Below are 14,001 nucleotides of genomic sequence, written 5' to 3' on the forward strand. Positions count from 1 at the left end.
ATTTAAAAGGATATAACTTAGAGCGAACATAGTAACAAGGAAATGAGTGAACTAAAAGGTATTCCTGAAACTTTCTAGAAACAAACCATAAAGACATTTTTTTAAAAAAAGTCTAGTAGCTCTTTTTTGTTTCTAAGATTTTATTTATTTATTTGAGAGAGAAAGAGACAGAGAGAGTGAGAGAAAGCATGAGTGGGGAGGCGAGGGAGAAACAGGCTCCTCACCGAGCAGAGAGCCTGATGTGAGGCTTGATCCCAGGACCCTGAGAGCATGACCTGAGCCAAAGGCAGATGCTTAACCAACTGAACTACCCAGGTATCCTCTTTTTTTTTCTTTTTAATACAAAGGAACATTTAAGAGACATGAAGAACAGACTGAGAAACACCAGAGTTTGTCTAATAGGATATTTGGAAGTAATAAATTGCAGAAATAGTGACAATATATATTTAAAGAAATAGTTGCTAGACTTTTCTAGACTTAAAGGAAGATGAATTTTCACTTTAAAAGTTCATTTCAAGTAATTGCTGCATTTTTTTAAAATGTAAAAGTAAATGAGTACCAAGAAATGCTGGTAAAATTATAAGAAATGAAGACAAAAGAAACAATCTTAAAATCTACTAGAAAGGAAAAAACAAAAACACATTCATATGAACAAGTAAATACTATCAGCAAAAATAATTCCAGAAGAAAATGTTGTAGATGCTTCAAATTATCAATGATAGTTAACTGTTACATTGGATTTACTCTGTTATATAATTTCTTTATTTTATGAAAAAGTTACTATAATTACTCCCATTTTACAAGTGAGAAAATTGAGACCCTGAGAAGTTAAGAGACTTGCCTAAGTATATATATCCACTAAAAGGTGACGCTTATCTATCTTATGTCTTTATACCTAGCTTAATTGTTATTTGACAGTGAGGGCTAAATCAATATTTTTTAAGGTACTAGAACAAAGAACTTAGCACTCTAAGTCACTTAAATAACTCATGGAAACTGCACTTGATTAAGAAGATAAGCAAACTCAGCATATACATATATAAGATGTAAGAAAGAACAGAAGCATAGAGCTTGACAAAAATGTCAGTTTGAGTAACTGATTGGCTGTAAGAATAATAACTTTTCTGAGTTTGGCAAGTAAGATAAAACCTCTAAAATATTAAGATGTGTTGACTGGGATGGTAGTTGTAATAAGCAGTTATTATGGTAATGTTTTAAAAAATTATGTAATGTTTACTGCCATATTGGGAGGAAGAGAAAAATATTGAATAATAATTTATTTTGTTAGATAAATATATCAATAATTTATATAAAATTACATTCTAAAATATATATAGTACAGCATATGTATGTTATCTATTTTGACTTGCAATCTAGTAAATGAATAGAAAAAGAAAATGGATTGTAGAAAATAACATTAATTTAATAGTAGTAGGGAGAAAACCAAAAAAAAAAAAAGCATAAAATGCAGAATTAAATGGTAGAAAAAGTTTAACTATATCATCATATAATAATATATATATTAATAAATATAAATGGATTATATACACCTACCAAATTACAGACTTTTTTGATAGAAAACCACCCCTCATTTAGCTATTGTCTGCCTTTAAAAGATGCATAAAAAATAAAGCCACATTGAAATGCTCCAAATAAAGAAATGAACAAACATGTATTGAATAAAAGTGTTCGGAAGAATGTTATTATATCAATACAATAATAGACAAAATTAAAACAAAGGCAAAGCATTAACATAGATAAGTAGCATAATGATCAAACAAAAACTGAGTTAGGAAACATAAAAATTATGAAATTTTACATATATAATAACAGTCAAGAAATTAATAAAGCAAAAATTGCAACCCATCATTTCACCAGACACTGGTAAATCATGCAGATAAAGAAATACTTGCACTCAACATATTTTTCACACAAAACTGACTATAATTTAGTAGAAATTATTACCCACAAAACACATTTTAACCATAGGTAATGAAAATGAAGACCAACACTTAAAAGATCAGTTTAAAAAGTAAAATATGCTACAAAACTTTGAAAGCTATCAGAAATGTTTCCTTGAAATGTGTTTGATTAATTTCTTAAAAGATCTAAATGCAGCATTTTATATTAAATCCTTTTCAATTTTATCTTATTAAATACTTGGCCTTTTGTTTCAACCTGACAAGATCATCTTATATATTAAATCTATAACCATTGTAATTTTTATTCCTTCGTGATTGGTGTCACTTTTTATATTAATAAACATGTCTTCTAAACATTCCTTTCAGTCATTTATAAAAATGGTAAATCTGTTAACATGCAGGACAGAGACTTAAATTCCTAATGTATCTAATTAGTGATGGAATAATGCATTAAACCTTCCAGATTATTGAGATTTGTATTTTAATTATCTTTTTAAATTCTCTGATACTGTATAAGATAATAGCAGTGCAACTTCCCTTAAGCTTATATCCAATTATGGACCTAAACTCTTTTATTGATCCAATAACAAGACTGAGAAAACATTGATACATTAAAAAAGGAAAAAGACTTTTCTAAAGGCTTAAAGATGCAAAGAAGAAATTACCAATAACATATGAATCCTCTGACTTGTAGGTATAACACACTTAGAGGCATAAGAGTTTTTCCTCTATTGATATACGATATAAGAAAGAGAAAATGACTCCCTTCCCCACCAACAGTGATTTCCCAGGTCCTCATCTTTCTACTTTTAGGATAAATACTCACCAAAATTTCACCTCTAAGTGATGTGGAAAACAAAGGCAAAGGAAAAACAAATTTCCTTACTGCCTACAATCCACTGACAAGTCCTTGAAATAGGCAAAGTGACCTTCCTCTGGAACTCAGCTGCCTCAGTGTTGACACTTTGCTGAGGGCAAAAGGCAATCTTGGATAACATGATCCTGACATCTTCTCTGACATATAAAAATTCCTTTGGAAACTTCCTTTATCTCTACCCCCCAAGATATGTGTTGGCAATCATCCTCCAAGCATATAACCCACTGATATACATTTGAAGGGTCTCGTGATTAGGGTTTTATTAAACAGTATGAATGATCTTTTCCTATCAATAGTTAGCCCCCTCAAAGTCCTGAAAACCTTGCTTCCAAAATTTCTTAAAGACTTATGCTATCCCTAACCCCATCTCAACTTGAAGGTATATAATCAGCCACCCATCACCTCCCTCAGTGCAGCTCTTTCCGTCCATGGGTCCTGTCCCCATGCTTTAAGGAAACCACCTTTTTGCACTAAAGACATCTCAAGAATTATTTCTTGGCCATCTTCTCCGAACCCCAACATTTCCTACATCATAACGAGTGACCTTGGACAGCAAGATCCGTTAGCAAAAGCCAAGCAAGAGGACAAATTTATCCCACACACCATTTTGTGACTGATCTCTCAAATTCTATACATCTCATCAAGATAACTGTATATTAAGAGACAAAAAGAACACTAATACTCATACTAGCAGAGTTCCACTTATATGGTCATGGAGGGAATTGTTCCAAAAATCCATTGCATTATTTAGGTGTGAAGTGACCTGAGCACCAGTCTTCACTGTTATTAACACTGGAGTGTGAGTTAGAGCAAGATCTCTCCCTCTCTGAGCCTCAGCTTTCTCATCTGCGGAATGATTGGGTTGGACTAAGTTAGGCATAGTTCTTCTTCTCATTTTTTACTGGGCTATGATCTTCCCCACCCACTCCATCTGTTCAAAGCTTGGCTCCCCATAAAATTCCGAAAAACTATTCTCTCTATATATGTCATCCATTTAGGAAAAAATTCATTTTTTTTAAATATCTTTTGGCAGAACTATCTCATCTGTTTCTAATTTAAGCCCATGCTCTCCCTCCTTTAGTTGACTTAGGTCTCCCTTCTCATGGGTGTCCCAATTGTGTATTTGGTCTCTCTGCAGCAAAGTGTTAGCCAGCTGGCTTTTTTACTTTCCTGGTAGAGAATTAATTTGTATCTAGCCTCTTCGTCTTGTGAGGCACATCAAGATTTCCTTTTATTGCTTGAATCTTCATGTAGGACATTTTCTGCTATTTCCCCAAGCTTACTAAAGGAAAGTCTTTAGCCAAATGCAGATATTCCCCAGTGCAATAGGCATCATGACCCTAATCTTCTTCAGGCATATCCTTGCCTACAGTGCTCTGCTGACCCTGCAAAACTGTTTTTAATCCCTTCTCTTAAAATGCATTTCCTGAGAAAAGTCATTAACCTTCCCTTCAAATGGCTGTATTAACAACTTTTGTTTATAGGCATTAAAGAACACCAATTATCTGACCCAGGTGTTCAGGTCCCTCAATGTAGTAAGGTGACTTAGCATGGAATTCTAGGGCCCAGTCATCTCACTCTTCAATATGCTATGAATTGGTGGCAAACATACCTAAATCTAGGAAAATCACCTTTGTCATTTGGGAAATTTGCAGATTCTAATTAATTCCCAGTTAGTGTATTAATCAGTAGCAGCTATTTTGTTTGTTTTGTTTGCTAGTTACATCTCTACATTGCCTTAGAGAGATAGTGATGTTTTAACATGGTGTTGAAGAATGAGTAGTAATACACACAGTAGAGGGAGAAAGGAATGTCAGGATATAATATGGAAGTAAGAATAAACATGCTGTGCTTGGAATGAGAGAAATGTTCAGATATGTTTAGAGTATACAGGATGTTTAGAGAAGTCTTACATGAGGTTAAAACAGTAGGCTGATGAACATTATCCAAGATGCTATCTTAAAGAGTTTTCTTAATATTACAGCAAAAGGCAAGCTTCTTAAAAGTATCTTTGAGAGTAACATAGATACTCTCTAGTATGATCATGAGGAAGATGAATTTGAGGGAATGAGAGTGGATGTGACATAAAGAAAGGAAATGGGAAATGAGCTTGTTGACAGAGGAGAGGAGGAAAAGGTACTTTATGACAAGGAGCTGGTGAGAGGAACAGGAGGGCGGGCACTATGTTTACAGTTCAGTAAATGAGTAAATGGTGATGTTCTTAGCATAGCTAGAAAACTGAGAAGAGGTGTAGAACCTTGGGAGAACCAAAGGGAGATATTATTTCAACTTCATTTATTTATTTTTAAAAAATATTTAATTATTTATTTGTGAGAGACATAGAGAGATAGCAGAGACATAGGCAGAGGGAGAAGCATGCTCCCCATGGGAGGTCTGATGTGGGACTCGATCCCAGACCCCAGAATCATGTGCTGAGCCAAAGGCAGATGCTCAACCACTGAGCAACCCAGGTGCCCTGATTTCAACTTTAGAAGTGTTTAAAGCTGCAGATAAAAATTTGAATCTTAAGGGATAGCTGAGATGTAGAGGTCTGAAATTTGAAAGGTGGTTGAGAAACAAAGACAGTCCTTGTTAATAATTGTGACTATTAAATGAAGTACAGTCTTTATGGATATGGTGTCTGGATGTCACTATTATTAGCAAAGTCACTTATATTTATTCTTAAAAACCAAAGACAACTACATTTAGAAAGGTCATGATTGTATGTTCATTTGACTTCTAGAATGTAAACTTTTTGTAAGGTCCATATTATGAAAGTGCCCTCAGCATGTCCTTTTTTTTTTTTAAGATTTTATTTATTTATTCATGAGAGACACACAGAGAGAGGCAGAGACACAGGCAGAGGGAGAAGCAGGCATGCATGATGTGGGACTGACTCGATCTCGGGAGCCTGATGTGGGACCCAATCCCGGGACTCCAGGATCATGTCCTGGCCCGAAGGCAGTTGCTAAACCACTGAGCCACCCAGGGATCCCCTAGCATGTTCTAATAACACATTTGCATGGTTATATTTAAGCACATGGCTAAAATACATTAATGGGAGACGTGAATACAATAGTTCCCCCTTATCTGTGGAGGCTATGGACCAAGACCTCCAATGGATGTCTGAAACTGCAGATAGTACCAAACCCTACATACACTATGTTTTCTCCTACCCACATATACCTATTAAGAAGTTTGATTGATAAACTAGGTATAGTAAGAGATTAATGCAATACCTACTAATAAAATAGAACAATTATAACAATTACTATAATAAAATCTCCGTGAGTGTGGTCTCTTTCTCTCAAAATATCTTCCTGTACTGCACTCACCCTTCTAATGCTGTGAGACGCTGAAATGCCTATGTGATGAGATCTCATGGGGGGTGTGAGGGAGACACTGTGACACAGTTTTAGGCCAGCAGTACTGACCTGCTGCCAGTACATCAGAAGGAGGACCATCTGACTGCAGTTGACTGCAAAGGATTGACTACGGGAAGTGAAGCTGTGGGTAAGGATGGACTACAGCAAACATAGTGAGTGAAGACAAAGGATATGTTAACAGTATCAGACACCATACAAGACTAAGGCATTCTCAGCAGCCCATTATATGGCAACCAAGACAATTTTTCTTTGGAAGTTTTTATTAAATTTGACAAATTCCTTAAGTGAAAATGTTAATGTTTCTTCTATTGGGTACAGATTTATTTATTTATTTTAGCAGGCAGGACTTTATGTTTCTCAATGGTACCCTTGAGCCTCAAACACCTACCCTCAATCTCTAGGATCCTTTTTAACCTGTGCCTATACTACTTTTCCACATTTCTTCATTCTATTAGATCTCAATTATTTTCACTTACATAAGGAAGTAGTAATATAAGACTTGGAGGAAGATAACTATCAGTTGATGTTTGGACACAATGGAAATGATACCACATTGCTAGGCAAGTAGCATATGACTACTAATTCACATCTTAAAAATTCCTTTGCCGTTCATTCCTTTCTCATAAGTTTTACCCAGCTCCTCCCAGGATAGAATCCTGGCCTACCAGCACACACACACACACACACATATATATAGTGGTTGTTGTCTCAGCTACTTTTTTCGGTTGTCTCAGTCCTTTAGCATATACTCAGCCTCAACTTCATAGAAAATAAGTACATTATAATATATCCAAAACCAGACAAATTTCTCCCTGAGAAAAATTCTGGGAGTGAGATCTTAACAATAACATTTTTTCCTCATAGTTCTAATATTGTAAATTATTCACCAGTCTCATCCTGTGACAAGTTATATCGAATACAAATTCTCCCCTTCTCCGAAGTTCTATTAGGTATTTTCCCCCCTTAAATACGCTCAAAGCTAAAGAGCAACACATGGGTCACTTAAATAATTGCAGCTTCATTTTGTGGGAATGAATTATATTGTAAGAAACATTCTCTAGCAATTGATAACAAAAATATAAAAGTGGTTATTTAGCTTTAAGAACAAATTCTGTTTCCTAAAATTGTGATAAAGCATAAAATTTCTTAGAGTTATGACAGAGATGTTCATTTAGGGAATAACACACACACAGAAATTTCTTCTTAGAAAGCAGAGTCCAGGAATAGAGCAGATGTGAGAAATGGTAAAGGAGAATGTAGCAAAGATGGATCAATCCTGCCTAAAATTAGTGGTACTGTTGCACATTGAAAGTACTGTGGCTTTGTGTTGTCCCATCCACATGAAGTGTTTTGTGGTAAAAAGGAATCAGGATTATATCTTGGCATCAGTACTATCTTATCAAGAAAGATGAGGACATGATGGATGACCTTTCTCAGTATAAGAGGGTTCTGCAACCTGGGAGAATCTTGTCAATCTATCAAAGAAAAAGAAATAAAACAGACAAACAAAGTTGATGAAGACCAAAAGCTCTAAGGAGAAATATAATTCCACAAATCCATAGAGACAAGCCCTCTTAAAAGAGCCCATTCTCAAAGAAAGGATAGCAGTAAAGAATAACCCTGGAGCTCTAAAGATGAAAGCTCAGATAGTAATGGAGTGTCTGAAAATCATTTTGTCACAGAGAGTTATCCATGATACTGACCATCCAATGCTAAAATCTCTCCGTGTTACAGATCTCACCTTCTCCAGGAAAACTGTCCGTTCTAATGTTCATCTGCTTGGACTTGACTAACTCCAAAGCCATCTAGTTTACTTAAAACTTATTTTAATAATATATTCATGGATTGAACTCCTATTTTGTCCCAATTTTGTATGTATGACTTACTTTTAATTAATATAATCTTGTGAAACTAAAATTATCAATAACTAAATTACAGGGATGCTTGGGTGGCTCAGATGGTTAAATGTCTGCCTTCGGCTCATGTCATGATCCCAGGGTCCTGATATCAAACCCCACATCAGGCTCCCTGCTCAGTGGGTAATCTGCTTCTTCCTCTCCCTCTGCCTCTGCCTCTGCCTGCTGCTCACCCTGCTTGTACGCTCTCTCTCTCTCCGTCAAATAAATAAATAAAATCCTTTAAAAAATAACTACATTACCATTTAGTTTATATTATTTACCAAATATTATGCAAATAGTTAACTGTGTGCACTGAGATTTGAATATAAGTATAGCTGGACTTAAATCATGTGGTCTTATATGGTTATAATTTGCTTAGCCTTGGTAGAATAGAGGGCTGGAATATAAAAGGAATGAGAAAATATATTAAGCTAGTCATCAATTTTACGTCAACGAAGACTTTCCATTATGTAATATTTCAATTTTCTACTACATAAGGACTGGAAATTCCCTTCACTCTTGAGAGACTGAGACCACGGGTAAGGATCCCGGAGTGACACTGTCGGCAGTGACTTATGCACATGTTTAGGTCAAACTGAGCTCTTACTAGGTGAGGCATTTACGTAGAGGAGAAAGTCCACTGAAGAGTGGAACAAGGGATACACTTTGGGAAGTGAGGGGCAAGTTCAAACGTATATGAGAATAAAATTCTACAAGTTTGATGATATCTGCAGTTCCAGACACCTTAGAAAGTAATGACTTGCTTAGTTGTTTATGACATACTTGTTCTCATCCAAGGACATTTTTTTTTTAAAGATTCTATTTACTTATTAGAGAGAGAGAGAGAGAGAGAGCCCAAGTGGGATGAGGGGCAGAGGGAGAAGCAGACTTCCGCTGAGCAGGGAGCCTGATGCGGGGCACAATCCCAGAACTCTGGGATCATGATTTGAGCCAAAGGCAGACACTTAACCGACAGCCACCCCAGGGGCCCCTGAGGGCATTTTTAATGGGACTTCAACGATATTTATACTTGATATCCATAGGGGCTAAAGCAATGATTAGTAAGTAGTCCAGATCCCTTAAATATACAGATTTACCCAGCATTCATCAAATGTAATTTCCAGTAGATACTTTTGCACTTATGATTGCAACTCTCATCATGATCAAAATCAACATAACTGGTAGTAGTGTATCACATTATATATCAAATTCTGAACAGTATAGTTTGAGTTATTTGTATTTTATTGGATGTGTAAGCGGTAACAGCCAAATGTGTATTACAGATACTCTATTATTTGTTAGTAGAATAGAATTTATGAAGTTTTATAAAGTGTATTTTTCAGGCAACTGAGAGATAGTAAGAGCAATAAGTTTCAAAAGGCATATTTTTGCTTTATAGTCTACATGCACACACAAATTGCTCCATCTCAAAAACATTTTTTTGTTGTCGTTTAAAAAATTCTTTAAAAATTATTGACAAAAAGATCAATTTTCTTATCCTCAACCCTAGATATAGGAGGCATATTCTTCCTAATTTGGGAATAAATTAATTTTAGGCTGTCATGTCTACTTGTAAAGTTTGAGTACTTGTTGAAAATAAATTCTTAAGAAAGGATAAAAAGTTTGATTTACATGAGAGGTAAATCATTGTTGATTGTTTTTATAACAATGCGTGTTGTATTTTACCACCAGGTACTATGCCAATCAGCACTATTTATAAATATTTAACATAATAGGGGCAAAGGTAACTATTTTAGAATAATAATGATTGTTTTCTCAGATTGCTATTCTTTCATTAAGTTCATCTTCGTGCTATGGAAAAGTAGAAAGGATATTTTTGATCTTCTAGAAAGAAGTACCTTGTTCTTTTCCCATAAGGCAAATTAATTCAAAGTATTGTTTTTCCCTATAAGTTTTAATGGTATGCTAATAAGCAACCAAATGTCTTGAGTGAGCTGTTAAATTTATCTGTTTTTATTCATTCACCAAGTATACTGTAGGCACAAAAAATGTCCAGAAATCTACCTAGGGATCCCCTGGAATCTAGACACAAGTCGCTACATGCAGAGGGTAAGCCCAACTCTGTTGGATAAGAATAACTTAAGAGCAAGAACAGTTAGTAGGACTGCTGTATGGAAAGTAATTCCCAGAGCAAACGCGGAGTTGGCAATCATTATGTTCCTCTGATGCCAGAAAGGAGAAACTTTACTGACTTCACAGGTAGGTAAGCAGAGCCTAAAGGAGGCCAACACAGAAATGGGGTGTACTAGCTCTAAGATGAAGGCTAACTTTGATCTTTTCAAAACAAAACATTCCAAAAGATGTGAAATGTAGCTAAAGCAGTGTCTCTATAGCATGTGAAATTTAGTGGTCTCAAGATGGCCGATCTAAACTTCCACTCTGAGAAACTACTAAGATATTTTAAACACAAAAAAGTGAAAGAACTAGAAAATATAATTCCATAGGAAAAAGAAATCCATCCTGTTAAATCTCTAAGTCATACTGATCTAGATGGAATAAAGAAGACAGAAATTCTTAAAGTCAGCAATGCAAGAAGAGACATCATATATTCTACAGATGTTTAAAAAAATGAGTAAGGAAGGAAGACATTACAAAGAGGTATAAGAAAACTTTTGGAGATGACACAAATGTTTTTCTGATTACTGTCAATATTTCACACATGCATACATGTGCTAAAACTGATCAAACCGCAAACTGAAAACATATACAGCTTTTTGTATGCCAGTTTCATCCCAATAAAGTCGTTAATGATTGTACACATTCCTATACATAAAAAAGTGTTACTGGACTTATGTGGTATGTATATATATATTCATGCACCTATGTATGTGAATTTGTGTATGTTAATAAATATATATTTGTAGTTTTACTAAGAGTTACTTGTAGCATGTTTTTTTTTAAGATTTATTTATTTATTTTGAGAGAGAATAAACAGGAAGGGCAGAGGGAGAAGGAGAGACAATCCGAAGCAGACTGCACTGAGCATGGAGCCCAAAGCAGAGCTTGATCTCATGACCTTGAGATCATGACCTGAGCCAAAAGCAAGAGTTGAATGCCCAACCAACTGTGCCCCCCAGGTACCTCTTTGTGCATTTACTTCTGACTGATCTTTTCCTATCATTACTAAGAATACATGCTTTTTCCTTAATTATCTTTATATTACAATTGCATATATACAATTACATGTACAATCAGTATATTACAAAGTATCATCATTTGGATTTCTAATTTTCTGACCTAACATTCATCAACTTAATTCATATTCTAGCATATATATGATGAAAACATTTTTTCTTCATTAAATAGAAATTTCATACTGCGTATGTTGCTATTCTAAGGAATCATTTGTATTTATTATGCATTATGTGACACAAACAATGCTAATTTAATCTGTGAAACACTAAGGTAGTTAGTTTTATTATCTGATTTTATGATCAAGGATCCTGAGATTTAGAGGAGTGATGTCATTGTGTGAATACAGCATATTGCTGGTAAATGCTGGCAATTAAGCCTGACTGACTCAGGACCTGCATCTTTATTTAGCAGCCTGTCCTGCTGTTATGGCCTTGGTGGATGCCCATACTTGGGTATTTTACCTGGACTGTAATATGTGGAAAGAAATTAAAATTGTAGAATATTAGTGGAAAATGATCACATTCTAGAAACATTTATAGACTATCTTCTTTATACTAGACATTGTGCTGTGCCTGAGAACCTAGAAATAGGTTTTCATCTGGTTAGGCACAGAATGAGTGATAAATTGCTCAATACATGTATACCCGAAATCTTTGCTGTCATTTTATTTGTAAATAGAATTAGAAGTCCATGATTGGACTCAATTGCATGCAGTTTGATGTAACTTACCCTGGTTGCTGGATTTGGTTGTCCATTTTCACTTCCTGTTTTATTTAATTAGTTGCTATCAATGTACCTATATTAGAAATGGTTTCATTTCTTTTGTTTATTATTATTTTCATCTCTTGGTACTTAACAAATTTCACAATAGTTGTGATCGTCATTTATTTTTAAGTGTAGTTTCTACAGTGCCCTCTGATTTCTTCTCATTCATACAGAGAGCTCACCAAAATCAGAGGCTAAATGCATTCTCAAGGGTGAAAGGTAAAGGAAGTATATCTCAAATTCAGTTTCTGAAGCAACTGCATAAACAACTCCTAGGATGCACACTAAAATGCAAATTCCTGGCTAACCTCAAATCCAAGGAATCAGAATCTCCATTTGCTATGGCCAAGGAGCTTGCATTTTACCAGCCTTCACCATAGAGGTATTGGGTAGAGAAGCTGGCCTGAAGGACCAACACCTATTCGCCTGGAATACATGGTTATCTGCAACTCCTTTATTCCTGAAAGCTGCCTTTATGTTGGTAGTTTTTTAGATCTTGTTTCCAGAAATGTCTTCTTTTTCTCTCTTAATATGTATGTCATCTAGATGCAATCCATTCACTCTACCCAGTCTAAAGTCTGTGGTCACTTCCAAAAAATCAAAAGCATTGCCATTTAATTCCAGCTTATTTTTAAAGGCCAGGAGAAAACAAACAAAAATCAAGCACTTAAATTTCCCTTTATCACCCCAACCATACCCACTAAAAGGACTTTTTGTGTGTGTGAAATTTCACAAGCATGAGAGAGAGCCATGAGATCTCAAATTTACCCTGAACAAGAAACTTTTCCTACAGCTCTAATTAAAAGAAGTTTCAAACCTACAAATTAACAGTTTTAATATGCTGTTCCTGGTGATTAACTGCTTCATTTTTAACAGGCATTCACTGTTAACACTGCAACTGTTAATTTTAACGGCTTGATTTTTAAATTCCAAGAGGAGTAAAACTGGTTCAAATTGATTCCTATAATTTTTACCATTGGCCTAAAAATCTTTATTTAGAAAATCTTCTTGAATAACATTATTCTCCTCTCAAGAATTTCTCTCTTTTACCTAGAATAGGAGAGACACTTCGGAGCATTTGCTTTCAGTTCTATTTTTTCTTTTTCTGGACTATATTTCGAAACTACCATTACATGTTACTATACCTCTGGAGATTTGATGAGAAAAGTGTCTTAATAATAATCTTTTTTAATCAAACATTCACATATGTATTTTTTAAACAGGTTGTAGTTTTTAGAAATAAATTTTAAAAATTGAGCCACAATGTAACCAATTTATTATAGTATATATAAAAACACATGATAAATTAAATCTCTTGAAAAATCTAAAATAAATATAAAAGGCCAGCTTTGCAGGAGGTGACTTCTGACTCAGGGTTTTGCTTATTTATTTGTATCTCAAAAGGACACACAGTTCTTGATTACTAAGAGTGATACCAAATCCACAGATAACCCCAAAAAACTCTTTTTAGCCTTTAGTTTTAAAGCTTTCCTTGAAGAAATCCTTCTTCAAAGCTGCTTGTTAGCAAATAATTTAAAATGCATTTCAGATAATTGCATCTTATATATTTATATAAATGTCACTTGTATCCATTCTCTACCATTTTAATCTCCATCATTTTCAGCCTATTTGCACCCACTTTCTATAAGAAACTAATCTTATAGATTCATTTCTAGTTTGTGTTTCTTTGTGTTTATGTTCACCCTTTCTGTTCATTTCTTTATGCACAGAGAAAATATATACAATTTGTTTTTATGTATTTTAATACAACTATGTATGTTTATATAATTACACATATGTTATTTCATGCATAAATATATACTATATACATATAAACTTATTTTATTTTGTTAAGAAAAATGTAAGGCTATAGATATTTTTTCTGCTTGAGAATATATATCTTGAAAACCCCTCTATATCAGTACACAAACATACCTAAATCTTTTATATAGTTGCATTATACTTTGTTATGTATGCTATAGTTTACACAACCACTC

This window comes from Vulpes vulpes, chromosome 12 (assembly GCF_048418805.1).
Source record: "Vulpes vulpes isolate BD-2025 chromosome 12, VulVul3, whole genome shotgun sequence".
Taxonomy (NCBI): domain Eukaryota; kingdom Metazoa; phylum Chordata; class Mammalia; order Carnivora; family Canidae; genus Vulpes; species Vulpes vulpes.